The 15,303-nt window shown below is 33.1% G+C and overlaps 1 protein-coding gene and 1 long non-coding RNA gene across 2 annotated transcripts in view; one reads left to right on the forward strand and one right to left on the reverse strand.

Annotated features, from left to right (window-relative positions):
* Positions 1-11,341, reverse strand: part of ripor1 (RHO family interacting cell polarization regulator 1) — a 78,103-nt gene extending 66,762 nt beyond the window's left edge. Inside the window, exon 1 of the mRNA XM_073850434.1 lies at positions 11,018-11,341. The gene's annotated coding sequence lies outside the window, so the exon portion shown is untranslated. The remainder of the gene's footprint in view (positions 1-11,017) is intronic.
* A 1,674-nt stretch (positions 11,342-13,015) lies between these two features.
* Positions 13,016-14,893, forward strand: LOC141345140 (uncharacterized). Its single transcript, XR_012356951.1, has 3 exons — positions 13,016-13,100; positions 13,379-13,468; positions 14,442-14,893. It is a non-coding gene; the product is annotated as an uncharacterized lncRNA (long non-coding RNA).
* Positions 14,894-15,303: the final 410 nt, after the last annotated feature.

Here is a 15,303-nt window from a genome sequence, read left to right on the forward strand (position 1 = left end):
ATGTTATTAGCCTATATTACAGTCACTGTGTAGACATTGATATAGTAAAACAAATCCGGCCACAAAATAAACATCGGCCAACCTCTAGTTTTGTCTCCATTTCACCCCAGATGACCATTTATAAACAGCAAATGGTTTCTCGCAGCACATTCAGCTGCACTACATAATGTTTGTCTTGAGCGAACACATAAAAGTTATTCTTGAAAACTTTCAGGTGTCCTGCGTCACCGCTCACGAGTCCCATGCGTGTGAACGCGCCTTGGGGAGAGAGTGAGTCACCCATCCAGATGCTCCGTCTCTCCAGCACTGACTCAGTAATAACAGTCCTCTCTCTCACTGTGTAATGACACACTCCAGAAATACACAGCGTACTATAATACACAGCCTACCTAGGAATTACACAGTACGCCAGGCCAAATACAACTCCACTATGCATTTCTGAAATACACAGCGCTGTGATGCATGCTGTGGATGTTGTTCAATGACACATTGCCATAGCAACCCCATAATGACAGTCAGTTTAAACACATGGTCACGCCAGGTCGCATTCAGAGCACCAAGATCATGCTACGCGCCGAATACCACATGAATGGCACACTCGTATTGTGAAACATCCAGACGTTGCTCAACATTCCAGCTTTGTGTAACAAGTCACCGCATACATCAGGTGTGTTTACTCCAATTTGACAAGTGTTAAGAGAAGCCAAAAAGAACAGGTGGCTTATTCAACCCTTTATCTGCAGGGAACGAGAACGTGACTGAAAATGATTTTTCTTGAAATCAGAAAGACTGTCTGCATATTTGACCTTTTCACTCATATTTATTTTAGCTACAAATATACAGCTACAATTTCTCTCTTAATATCCTGGGCCTTGTGGCAATATTCAGCATACCTCAGTATATACGTATTTGCTGTAAAATAAACATCACAGTGTAAAAACAATTTGTGTTTTTCGCTAAATGAACAAGAATAATAATTTATATGCAGTAATATAACTATGCATAATAAATCTAGATACATACACCACTATTCAAAAGTTTGTGTTGATTTTTTTTTTATTTAGCAAGCATGCATTAAATAAATCAAAAGTGAAAGTAAAGATTTACAATGATATTTTTATATTTTATTTTCTATGTATTAAATAATACTAAAAGAAATTCTAAGCATTACAACTGTTTTCAACACTGATAATATTAAGAAATGTTTTTTGATCAGCAAATCACCATTACATGAATAAATAACATTTTAAAATACATTAAAATAGAAAACAGTTATTTTAAATTGTAGTACTGTTTTTACTGTATTTTCAAGTGAACAAATGCAGCCTTGGTAAGAGACTTTATTTAAAAAAATGTATAAATTATATTAAATATATAAGTTATATAAAAAAAAATTATGTGAAATAAAGTAAATTATTTAGAATATATTATTCTAGATTAAATGTTTGAATATTTTAGGATTCAAAAAGTAAAACACAATAAATTATATTATATCTTTTTTTATTTTTGTAAAGGTTTTTTTTTATATTTTAGCGGTTAATCTTACCAACCCCTTTATACATTTATAAATTAAATTAAACATATCTAAGTGTGGCTGAAAATAAATAAGTAAATAAATAAATCATATTTTATATTTTAGTTCTAAAATATTTAAATATAATCTAAAATAATATATTTAAAATAATGTTTTTATTGTAAATGTATTTTACACAAATAAATAAATGTATCAAACTTTAATTCTAAAATATATATTTTGCATTACTGAGATATTTTGCATTATCAGCCAGAATTTTAAAACACACTTGAATACATTTCATTTCATTTAGAAATGTATAAATTATATGAAATAAAATGTTATATTAAAAATACATTTTGAGATAAAATAAACTATTTAAAATATATTATTTTAGATTTAATGTTTAAATATTTTAGCATTAAAAAATAAAACATACAATAAGTAATTTTTTACCTTTTTGATTTTTAATAATTATTATTTTCTTTTTTATTGCTGTTTTAGCAGTCAGCCAACCAACCCAGATTTTACTAAATAAAACTTTACTAAACTTTTAATAAATATAAAATTATTTTTCATAATTTTGTATTTACATTTTATATTTTAATTCTAAAAAATGTAAACATAAATCTAAAATGATACATTTTATTTCGTTTATTTTATAATTAATAAACAAAATTATTTATTTATTCTAAGTGTATTTTATTAAATACATTTTACAAAAAATCGTTTAAATACATTATTTTAAATTTAATGTTTAAATGTTTAGGATTAAAAAATATGAAATACATTATTTTTATGTTAATTATTTTTTAATAATAATTTTATTTTGGTTAGTATTTTAGCAGTCAGTCTTATCAACCTCATTATACATGTATTAATAAAATGAAATATACCTATTCAAGCGTGGCTGAAAATTAAAAAGCAAACCGTATTCTACATTTTAATTCGAAAATATTTAAATATAAATCTAAAATAATATATTTACAATTATGTATTTATTCTAAATGCATTTATACAAATAAATAAATCATTTTTAAATCATATATTATATTTGACCTCTAAAATATTTAAAACTAAATGTATTTTAAATAAATAAATAATATTTTAGCATATTTATTTATTTTAATTCTAAAATATACTGTATATTTTGCATTTCTGGGATAATTAGCATTATTAGAAAGATATTTTAAAACACACTTGAATATTTCATTTCATTTCTAAATGTATATATATATTTTTTTTTTTTTTTTTTTTTTGGTTGGTATTTTAGTGGTCAGCCTTACCACCCCCAACATTTTGAACAGTAGTGTATTTACTAAAATGTAAAAAGAAACGTGGAAACTTTCACAAACCTTTTGCATGCAACGACCCAATTGAATCACTGAATCAGTGAACCGTGAACTGACTCAACGGAAATAAGCATTTTGAGACTAAAGTTACCAATCTTCATATTCAAAAGTCACGAAACAATGACAAGTTATGAAATCCCTACTTACAACATTATAAGCTAGTTGAAGTTTGCAGGGCAGAACGAAACAATCCAAACTTATGTTTGTCTCTTCTTCACAATGATATCATCATAAACGCCCCCACAATCACCAGGGACGCTGGGAACTCATTTCCCTACTCAGTCAGAAAACAGACTCTTATTGCGGGTGTGGGTAGCCAGCCAATCCACACGCAGGGAAGAAGAGTTGGGCTAAGGAAGGCTGCTGCACAGACGGATGGGTGGGAGCTCTGGACGAGGTAATGAGGGAAAAAAAAGTGAAATGAGGATTTAATGACTAAACCATCCTGAAAAATCTCTCTTGGCTGGAAGACATGCATTACTGCGTGGTAACTGCACGACGCTGCAAAGTTATATGCATGTGTTAAATATCAACTCTCCAGTGCATTATTGTTTCTCAAAAAAAAAAAAAAGATATCTCACACTAAAACATGTAGAACTATATTCTTTTTTGAGTGTTGACAGCACTTTGTTTCCAAACACATGAGGGTTAATGCGCATTTGGTTAACTGCAGTGCTAGGCTTTCACAGTGCTGTCATACTTCATAGACATCATTGTCCCCACTGCATAGCTCTGTAGTTTTAGCAACTTCCTGTTTATCCAAGAGATAGCACTGACACAACTATGCTGCAGTTTCCCGCAGTCACACAGCCAGAGGCCGAGCTGTGGGCTGTCGACAGAAAAAGCACAAACTGTGTAACACTACCTACAAAATTTAAACAGACTACAGCAAAAACTTTTTTTTTGATGAGGCAGGTCTCTGACAACAATGATCATAAATGTTACAAAAAAGGACTCTATTGTGAACAGTCAAGAAAACACTTTCAGTTTCGAGTTTGTTAGAGTGCCTGACAACATTTCCTGGATGCAACAGCAAACAGTGTAACCTGTGATGTTCCTGATATTCCTGTGTCATCCAAGATGTTCATGTCTTTATTTTTTCAGTTAAAAAGAGATTAAGGTTTTTGAGGAAAACATTACAGGATTTTTCTCCATATTGTGGACTTCAATGGGCACCAAGGTCCAAATTGCAGTTTCAATGCAGCTTCAAAGTAGAGCTGCATGATTTTGGATAAACTGAGAATCAAATTTTTTTTTGTTTTAAATAGGGGTGTGACGATATCTCGTGGCACGAGATCTCGCATTATTCCGATGTGTCCCGCGAGATCTGACTGGTCTTGCGAGAACGTGACGATATCATGGCAAAACATTTTGCAGCATTTTCATTAGAGCTGCATGACTAATAGTTAAACACCCATGCGATCTTATCCATGAATGACAACAATTCAGCGGTGGCTATTAAAACGGTTGCACGAGCTCCACTGACGCTTACGATGTGAAAATTATTCGAGACATTCAAATCTGCATTACTACTGCTGCTGTTTCAGAAAGAAACAGTCTTTTTAACCACATAATCTTCATTATTTCTTTGTTACAGACATTTAAATAACATAAGTACTGGGATAAAAGCTTATAGTTTGTGTATAAACAGTTATTTTCTACAGTAGCGATCAAAACGAAAGTATCTTCTAACGTGTGTAGAGTAACGTTTATTCTCTTCCGCCAGGAGGTGGCGATAACTGCATGTTTAAAAAAAGTATTTGTCATTGCATTAAACATTCAAGAGATTCCAATAGTGAAACAAGTCTTTATTAATTGAGACACTGGCACCTTCATTTATTTATTTTTATTTTTTTGCTCAAATTTAGACTTAAGCAATAAACATTCTGTCACAACCACTAGTAAATGACGTAATCTTGTTTAGATTTCTAATCCTTTTTTTCTTCAGAATTGTGATCTCCAGTTTATCGCAGAAAATTGTTTTTCAGTTTATCCAGAATCATACAACATTAGTTTACATTTTTATTACTGCATATAATTCATTAAAATAGAAGTTTCATTTCATAAAGTACAAATTCAAAATCAAAATGCACCTACATTTTTTTGCATTTTTTATTTATTTTTTGTTGAATAAAATACTATTTTCCCCCTATATATTTCATCGAGGATTTCTTTAAAAAAGTTTAAAAAAATCTCGTCTCGTTCTCGTGAACCTAATCTCGTGTCTCGTCTCGTCTCGTGATATAAGTGTCTCGTCACACCCCAGTTGTAAATAAAGATCACCAATGTGCCATGATTCTGAACTAAACAAAATAACATGTCATTTACTAGAGGCTGGGACAAAATATTAACTGCTGCAGTCTTTTCAAAAAGGTTGTATTTATTTAAATGGCTTATTTGAAAAAAAAAAAGTTGACAGAATGATTCAATGGCTCACTCATAAATACTTAACTTATGTCATTACTGAATGAATCAGCAATTTTGAACAAATCTCTTGAATTAACGATTCAATGACTCACTCATAAATACTTGTTTCATTACTGAATGACTCAGCATTTTTTAGCAAATCTTTTGAATTAACGATTCAATGACTCACTCATAAATACTTGTTTCATTACTGAATGACTCAGCATTTTTTAGCAAATCTCTTGAATTAACGATTCAATGACTCACTCATAAATACTTGTTTCATTACTGAATGAATCAGCATTTTTTAAACAAATCTTTTGAATTAATGATTCAATGACTCGCACATAAATACTTCACTTGTTTCATTACTGAATGAATCGGCATTTTTAATGAATCTCTTGAATGAATGATTCAATGACTCACTCATGAATACTCATTTCGTTACTGAATGAATCAGCATTTTTGAACAAATCTCTTGAATAAACAGTTCAATGAATCACTCATAAATACTTCACTTTTTATTACTGAATGAATCAGCATTTTTAATTAATCTCTCGAATTAATGATTCAATGACTCACTCATGAATACTTTACTCATTTCATTACTGAATGAATCAGCATTTTTTAACAAATCTCTTGAATGAACAATTCAATGACAAATACATTTTAGTCACTTGTCGCCACCCAGTTGTGAAACAATGTAATCAACATTGTAATCAATAAATGTTATTTGAAGCGCCAATTTAAAGTAAAGAATTACTTTTACCGATGATTACTTTTTTTGATTGCTACAATAGACATCAGTGTTTATAACAATTATAAATGGCTGAAAGGTTTACTTGTGACATGATTCATACCTAAACATAATAACTGTTCTTAGTTTTTCAATGTTCAGGTATGAATTTATTAAAGGTTTAATAAACTTGGCGAAACGGTCATTTTCTAAAAAACTAAAAATGTATATACTTTATCACAAACACTTGTCTTGCACTAGCTCAACTTCACACATTATGTAGACACGTTCGAAAGGTTGCGTGTGACGTAGGCAAAAGTACCAACCCAGTGTTTACAAAGTGAACAAAAGTTGGAGGAGAAAATTATTTTTTTGCCCTAACCGCACATAACCTTTCCAACATGATTACGTTATAACTGAAGTCGCGGACACACATGGCAGAGCTAGCACAAGATGATCATATGTGTTTAAAAGTATATGAATTTTAACTCTTTTTTTTTTTTTTAGAAAATTACTGATTGTTTCGCTAGATAGACCCTTATTTCTCTGCTAGGGTCGTGTAGAGCCCTTTGAAGCTGCACCAAAACTGCAATATGGACCTTCAACACGTTAATCACCACTGAAGTCAAAAAGATTCATATCACATGCACACAAGGCCTCCTACTTTAGTTTGTGTGGTCCAGGGTGACAAATATATAAAAAAATTATTTGGATCCTAAATGTTGTTTTTGTTTTTAGACAACATATTATGTGGAACATCCACTAGACTGGGTCGCTGCTCTAAGCAGAGGCGAGTTGGAGAAAAAGTGAAGTTTAAAAATGAACACCACCCACTGTGGAGGCACACACTGCAATCAAACAAATTAACCATCACTAATAACACGCCACACAAACTACAGTAGGAGGCTTTGTGTGCATGTGATGCGTGTCTAAAAAAGTACAGTCTGCATTATTACATTTAATATATATATATATATATATATATAATTGGTAGTGAAAATTTTCACTCAGAAATTGCTAGTAAATTAAACATGATTTTTTTAAGTACAAAGTAAAAGTAAAGTTAAATATTTTTTATAATCTCTGTGAAGGTAAAACACAGAATGATATATTTATGCACTTTAAGTTGCAAATTAACCACTGCCAATGGTGCAAATGGAAAAAGTTTGTGTTTTGCAAGAGAAGCAACCTTCAGGCAGCAGCAACAATACCAGTGAAAGCACATATCCAAGTGCAAAAGACTGGAGGAATCATTTGTAACTCCCACACAGATCCACACACTTATTTCACGACGCGCTGGCTTCCTCTGAAACTAGCGGTTGTCTGACCGACAGGAAGAAAAATTAATGCACTATCTGCTTTCCCGAGGAGGAAGAGAAAGCACCGTAGGAGATAAAAGGCTAAATAGACTCTGGCTGGCAGCTAACCTACATCCATTTCTAAGAAACAGAATCCCACAATACAAAACTGGGAATAAATACCCAACTGTGTGCTGCCAAATAGCCAAGCTTCTGCATTCAAACTTGTCTTGAAGACTAAGTAACACAGATTTCATTTCAAGCCAAAAGCATAAAAGTAGACTTTTTTTTAAGCCAGTAAACAGTCAATTGGTCCTTCCTCAAGGCGTGCCTATTTTCAGAATGGTCAGTCAGGACAGACAGTCTGTCTTTTTTCCTCTGGGGGGAGGACGTGCATTTTCTTTGTGAAGAAACGGAATGAGATAGAAATAAGCAGAAGAGAGTTTATAGAGAGAAAGTGGAAGGAAACACTGCATGTTCATTGCCTTTCTGACTTGGTAAAGAGAGAACTGTTTGATTTAATGTAAATATGTTACTTTAACAAGACTTGGAACAACATGGCAAACTGTTTGTATAAGCAAATATATGTAACTAAAAAAAAAAAAGATAATTAAAGCACCATATAAGCAGAGAAAATATGCACTAAATGTCATATTCACGTTGATTTACAGACTGCAAAAACCATTAAGCTGTCAGCTACGACAGTATGACCAACAGCACACACTTTTACTTTATCACTTTCATCGCATTGCTTGATCAAATCATTAGCTAAATTAGGTCTCTTCATGTCGGTCCAGGTCTGCACAAAGGACAGATTGTGTGGCCCGTGGTGCTGCCCACAAGGCTCTGAGTTTTCCAAAATGAGTGTTCCCACACTCTTCACAGAAAGTACGGCCGCGGGTATAGCGACACAGCCTCACGGTTAGGAGAGTCACAAGATTTGCAGCAAATCTCACGTGCAAGTTCATAAATAGCACAGCGCACAAAGAACTGGAAGTCAAGACACAGCCACGTCAAAGGAATGGGGACATTTTGGCTCCTCTGTTTTCTGTGTCATGTGGAGAGGGTAGTCTGTGAAGTTGTAGGACAGGCGATAGCTCTGTAGACAAGGGTCTGTTAAGGAAGACTTAAAATTATAGATTTACATATAAGATAGATCACGATTTGGTCAGTTACGCAGATGCTCAGCCATATTGGTGATACTCAGATGTAAACAACAGCATGGATTGCGTGGTTACTGTACTACAGAATACGTTGTGGCAATTTATGCCGTTTAAACCACAGACAAAACGTGTTGAAGCTGCTAAATCGTATAGAGAAGGACTTAGTAAGCAGGAAAGGGCGCAATATTTTGACAAACCAAAGTTAATAGGTGGTAAAGATACGTACAAGCAGTATTAGTTAAGACATCGTCTTAATATTTCACCTGCCTGACCGGAAATGATAAGAACAAACATGAATGTTGTCAAGATTTTTGCCCTGGAAATCCTGGTTCAGTTTGGCCAACCACAAATGACCTTTTGTTTTTTGCACTCTTCTACTTGATTTGTTATAACTTTTGGCAGTCTATATTACTCCAAATGTTTTTCCCAGTCTGACCGATTATTACAGCTCAAAACAAGACAATAACTGACCATTTTCAGCAGCAATATTCAGCAGAATATGCAAGTTTTGTTCAGTGGCATTGTTTACATGCAGTGCCGCCCATATGGCTGATTGATGGCTGCGTCGTGAAAACACTCTAAATTAATCATTTTAAATGCTAAATGTGATAAGCATCAACATTATTATGTACAGTATGAGAAACGGATATTTATTCTGACATTTGCTACAGACGTTTGCTACTTATTTTTAATCTAAAAAGTAACTTACCCTGAGCATTTAGCAAAAGTAATCTAAATGTAAAAAAGCATGAACAATGAAATATTTCATTGATTAAATATTTGACATCATACTCCTAATATATTGAGCATCCCTAGTTAAAAATAAAAAATGTATATTTATTTTAAAAAAAGTTGTGCCATACACTACGTCATAAGTTTTTGAACTATTTGATTTAGAATGTTTTTTAAAGTCTCTTCTGCTCACCAAACCTGCATTTATTTGATCCAAAGTACAGCAAAAGCAGTCCAATTCTGAAATATTTGCAACATTTAAAATAACTGTTTTCTATTTGAATACATTTTAAAATGTAATTTATTCCTGTGATCAAAGCTAAAATTTCAGCATCCTTACTCCAGTCTTTGATGCCACATGATCTTCAGAAATATTCTAATATGCTGATTTGCTGTTCAAGAAACATTTTATTATTATTATCAATATTTAAAACAGTTAAATACATTTTTTCAGGATTCTTTGATGAACAGGAAGATTCAAAGATCAGCATTTATATTAAATAAAAAGCTTTTGAAACATTATACACTATATACTATCCAAAAGCTTGGAGTCTGTATATATTTCTTTTAAGGGGGGTATAGGGGGATTATAGAAATTAGACTTTCACTTAGCAAAGATGCTATAAATTGATTAAAAGTGATGATAAAGACATTTATAATGTTAAAAAAGGTTGCTATCTCAGATAAATGCTGTTCTTATGTACTTTCTATTCAAAAAAGAAACCTGAAAAAATTCTACCCAGCTGTTTCAACATAAAAAATACAAATAATTATGATAAATGTCAATTAGCAAATTAGAATATTATAATTAAATCACATTTTAAAACATTTTAAATACAAAACTATTTTTTTTAAAAATACAAAAATATTTTAAATTGTAAAAATAGTTCAAAACGTTACTGTTTTTGCTGTACTTTAGATCAAATAAACTCATGCTTGCTACGCAGAAAAGACTTCAATAAAAACATTGAAAATCTTACTGTTCAAAAACTTTTGACTGGTAGTGTACATAAACATCTAAATATATTCACAGACATTAAACTGTCTTAAAGACAAAAAGGTACCACTGTTTTAGCCCATCTAAAATGATCCCAGAGGGCTTGTATGTCCTCCTCTCATGTGAAGAATTGACAGCACACATCATGGTGCACCTCTCCCATTCCACAACAAACTAAATGTGGCAGTGTGCATTGCACAAAGTTGTTTACAAGCATCAATCAACCAAATAATCCAGAAGAGATATACATATACTCCAAAGAAACAAAAATAGGTTATTAGAGCCTAGCATGCATAAGAGGTGAAAAAAATCAGAGGGATTAGGTTGTGCAGGATTAGCTTCATGGGATATTCTCTTCTCTAAAGCAACTGAGAGGCTATGAGCAAGGACGTGTACAGAGAAAAGAGAGGCTTCAAAGCAATAACACAAAGTGCCTGACGGTGTCTTTCCGCTATGTAATTCCTGACTATTAACATCCGAGGTTGCATCTTTTACACACATATGCCAAACAAAGCTTTCTTTGTCATCTGAGCTCACTCCCAGTCTCCTCCATGCTATGTTATGAGAAAGTCTATCACGCTGTCTGCACATTCATTTGCAAAATAACAGAAAACTACAAATATGTACAGTTTACAAGGCAAATGCATTCGGTTTTACCATGTAATTGGCACAGGCTGTTTTGTGTTGGCGTTACACTTTACTACCTATGTATATTTCCGATATATTTTTAAGTAAACAAGCGACGAATGTAAACATTATACGTAAATATATAAAACAAAAACGTCGTTAGGATGAATTAATAAACAATGGAACTACATACATGTTTGTCAGGGTTGGTATCATCGATGTTTAAATCCAAATCCGAGTCTTTCAATCCGCGCACTGATACTTTCAAGGTAATGGATGACAGGACTAAGTTTCTCCCGCAAGACTTAACGTTACAAAATATATCCTCGGTAAATTCACTGTGTATCCTCAATTCCCTGCACACGCACGGCGAGCCGTGTCACTTTCTCCCTCTGAAGGCAAGACTGTAGGCTTGGTCCTGTCGTTATCTCGTAAGGGGTGTGGACAAAACACATGCAAATGAAAAGACGTCCATCCCCGGCGTGTCCACTTCACACCCGGCCAGCGTGGAGGGAGTATCGAGGCGCTGTATTTCATGAGGGGAATACGAATGTGTTCGAGCAGGGAAAAATATAATGCAAAGGATATGTGAAATCTCCTTTAATGTCTGGTCAACTGTACACAAGCACTTGTACTTAGAAAATACACTTCATGGACGAGCCTAGCTTCAAATCATAGAGGGGGAAGGGAGAAGGGGAGGGACAAAGATTTGAGCTTTTCCTGGCCTCTTTCAGTGAAACCTAAAGATGTGAATAAACCCCTCACCCTCCTAACATCATCATCACAAGGGTAAAACTGGCATGAGAGTCCTACTCTCTGTTGTTTCACTCCAAAACATGCTGCTAACTATATGCTAAAAACAACACTCTTCATGCTAAGTGTGCTGAACCATTTAAGATTAAGCTTTTAACAGTAAATGCTTCATAGATAGAGAACTATTTATGACTAGCTAGTATTTTTATATACATACACGTTATTTGTTTAAAAATAACTTTAATTTGCATAGGTGAGAAGATATTTAGCAAGTCTGTTTTTCATCCGCAGTTTAAAATTTAATTTAGTATTGTTTTGGTGCTGATTTTTCGATAGGACTATGGTTTTATGGGTTTGGCTTCCGGTCTCATCCACATCCAGCTATTTTTTGCTGTACACTGTAACCGATTTTTGTAATTTGAACAGTATTTTACTGTAATATCTACAGTAAGATACTGTAAAATGTATATACAGTATTTTACTGTAAACTGCAAAGGATTATGGGAAAATATATGATCACTACTGTAATTCTCCACTACTGTAAATCCGTTTACAGTAGTGAACTTGCCCGCGAAAAATTGACCAATGGCAAGGGAGATTTTTTTTTCTCCTGTTGAGAGGAAGTGGCGGTAAAAAGGACAAAAGAGAAATGTTGCATCAATAACTCGACAAAAAGGTTAGTATATTATTTCTGTTTTATGAAAAACTGAACAATTTTAATTTGTTTTCACTTGTTAACAGCAAACTAACAATATTCATCGTGTTTTTCATGTCGGTAGCCTTTTTTTTCTGACTGACGGCCGGGGCGCCGCCATAACGGTGAAAACATGGACTGGTGAGTAAATTAAGGTGACCTATATTAGTCGAAATAAACTTTATTTAAACTGAGAAACACGTTTGTATATTCGGCTGCCCTTTAATGCAAGTTAGTTCATCTGACGAGCCCTTACTCAAGCTTAACAGCAAACTGAGGTGAAATACTGAGGTAAAGTGCGTTAAGCAACACCACTGTTTCTGTGGAGATTTTAAACTGTATTTTCAAGCCCTTCTTTTGTTTGTTATTTTCAAGTTTCTGGTCTGGATGTCGTCTGTAACGTCGGAGCGCGGAGGTGTATTTTGGATCTTCTTCTGTGAATGACTGCCGTAGTATCGACGATAACATGAACTGGTAAGCTAATAATGTCAGTAAGCCGAAGTTGACAAACTTAACGTTAGTCACAGAGCAGCATAATATCTTTTAAACGCTGCCTCTTTATAGCTAGCAAGGTAATTCTCTTCAAATGATGTTTAAGTAAGAAATGTGTGTATGAATGTCGTATGTAACTTTATAGACGGTCCCTTCAGTGACAGACGTGACATAAACAGCGCGCTAACATGAAACACTGAGGTAAAACTGAACACCGCGGTTAACTGCATCTTTTGTGTTTTATTTTCAAGTTTGTGGTCTCGTGGTCATGTCGTCTGCATCGGAGGTGTATTAGAGTCTTTTCTGGTGATTGCCGTCGTCGCGGTGCAAACAACAGGTGAGCTTCCCCTTTCATCAATTTAACTAAGTTAATGTTAACGTTACTAAATTAGCCAAATTAGCCACAGGCTGCTGTTCTCCACTGACTTGCAGAACAGGTTAACTTTTTAAAGAGAGTAACGAGCTAGCAATATATTAATATAGCAAGTTTTGCTAATAAATATGATAAATGCTTATTTTATTAAAAATGTAAATTTTATTACTGTACAGTAGTTGTCTTTTCTGATCATAAACTATAGTAACACTAAAAGGGTGTTGTGACACTGTCTGTTACAGGAGATTTCTCCAAGCACTAACTGGATGCTGACCATCAGATGCAGAATCATCATACAGCCAGCTGTCCATTTTACAGACATGCAGAATCAGGTAACCCAAACACATTTTGTTTTACATTGCATTTACATTCATGCATTTTTCAGATGCTTTTATCCTAAGCAAGTTATATTGTATTTATATTGTTATTTATTGTATTTCGTAAGGTATTCATTTCCTGGGGGGTGTTCCATAAAACAAGTTTACCAAATAAGTCAGGCTTATTTCAGTTAGTCTGACTTATTTTGTGCCAAATCAAGTGACAATAAGTCAGACTAACTGAAATAAGCCTGGCTTATTTGGTAAACTTGTTTTATGGAACACCCCCCGGGAATGTTTTTTATTACCATGTCTTGTCACATCAAGATTGAGTTTGCATGCGCATTAAAATTATTTCTATTAAACCAGCATTTAAACAGCAAAATGCAGCTGGTTCAGGTGTCTTTACCTTACTGTAACCTTTAAATTCATAATAGCAATCTTACCATCTGTCAAATTTAGATTATTGTTACTGTAAAGCAACAAATAGAGATTTTTTTAATCGTAGTAGGCTTATTATATGCACAGACTTTCTAGGAAACACACGTTTAGAATGTTTATATGAACAGATTAGTTAGCATTTAGCATGGTCTGTGGCAGACTTTACTAAGTGTCAGGGCAACAAAATTAGATAAACAAGAATGTAATATTAAGTCATTTAAATCATGAAGAAAATATTGTCTTTGTGCTCCATTTAGTAAAAACGGTTTTAAACAAAGCCATGTCTTGCGTCTCTGCACACAGCAGTGTTTAATTACTGAATGAATTTACCTTTTTTAAACACCTTGAATCAGTGATTCACTGGCCCATTCATAAAATTCTTTATAAAAAATTTCAATAAAGTTTCTTCAGTTTTTTTTCTTACTACAGCGTTCATATGTAGTATATAATAAAAATAAAAAAATGCATACAGCATCAAGTTTGACAGTTGAGGCAAATTCTATAAACACTGCTTTAAAAAAATCTTTTTTTTTTCTTGTGCTTGCAGGTTCGTTCAGACAGTCAATCTTTGTGGCAGCAAATGCATTGACAGTCACAGATCAGATGGACTTCTGGAAAGAGGGTGCAAACAACAAGCATCAGCCTGAATTCCATTCTGCTGTTTCTCATCAGAGAGCTTGTCAACTTTGACTCAAAATTACTAAAATTTAACACAACACAAACTCATTTTTACTGTATGATTTTATTTTATTTACACTACCAGACAAAGCTTTTGAACAGTAAGATTTTAAATGTTTTTAAAGTAGGTCTCTTCTGCTCACTAAGCCTGCATTTATTTGATCCAAAGTACAGCAAAAACAGTACACTTTTGAGCCGTTTTCTTTTTGAATATATTTTAAAATGTCATTAATTCAAAGCTGAATTTTTAGGATCATTACTGCAGTCACATGATCCTTCAGTAATCATTCTAATTATCTGATTTTCTGCTCAAAAACTATTATTATGATGTTGCTGAGAATGAGATTAATATAATGCTAAAAACAGTGAAGTAGATTTTTTTCAGGTTTCTTTGATGAATAGAAGGTTCAGATAAACAGCATTTATCTGAAATAGAAATAGTTTGTAACATTATGAATGTCTTTATCATCACTTTTAATCAATTTAAGTCATCCTTGCTAAATAATATCTTTCTATTCATCAAAGAATCCTGAAAAATTTAAAAATTAAATAAAATATGTTTATCAGCATACTAGAATGATTTCTGAAGGATCATGTGATACTGAAGACGAGTAATGATGCTAAAAATTTAGCTTTGATCAAAAGAATAAATTAAATTGTAAAATATATTCAAATAGCAGTTCATTTATATAATTTATCACAATTGTATTGCTTTTGCTGTAATTTGGATC

The sequence above is a fragment of the Garra rufa genome, chromosome 11, assembly GCF_049309525.1.
Source record: "Garra rufa chromosome 11, GarRuf1.0, whole genome shotgun sequence".
Classification (NCBI taxonomy): domain Eukaryota; kingdom Metazoa; phylum Chordata; class Actinopteri; order Cypriniformes; family Cyprinidae; genus Garra; species Garra rufa.